This window comes from Fukomys damarensis, unplaced genomic scaffold, assembly GCF_012274545.1.
Source record: "Fukomys damarensis isolate Sample0158 unplaced genomic scaffold, DMR_v1.0_HiC HiC_scaffold_15, whole genome shotgun sequence".
In the NCBI taxonomy this organism is placed as follows: Eukaryota; Metazoa; Chordata; class Mammalia; order Rodentia; family Bathyergidae; genus Fukomys; species Fukomys damarensis.
The window spans coordinates 50,859,977-50,860,199 of NW_022900927.1; positions in this window are offsets into that span (position 1 = coordinate 50,859,977).

Here is a 223-nt window from a genome sequence, read left to right on the forward strand (position 1 = left end):
GAAGGAGAACAAGGCTTATAGTTATCTGCCTTTCCATTAGGTAATACTCAGCAGCGGCAGCAGTCACCATATTTTTTGTCACATTCTGTAAAGACACTCATGAAAAAGGACCTCTAGAAGCACATTAAAAAGTGCTAAGAAGGGCCGGGGATTTAGCTCAACCGTTCGGTGGCCTGCCTCGCAAGCGCAAGGACCCGAGTTTGATCCCCGGTACCACAAAAAA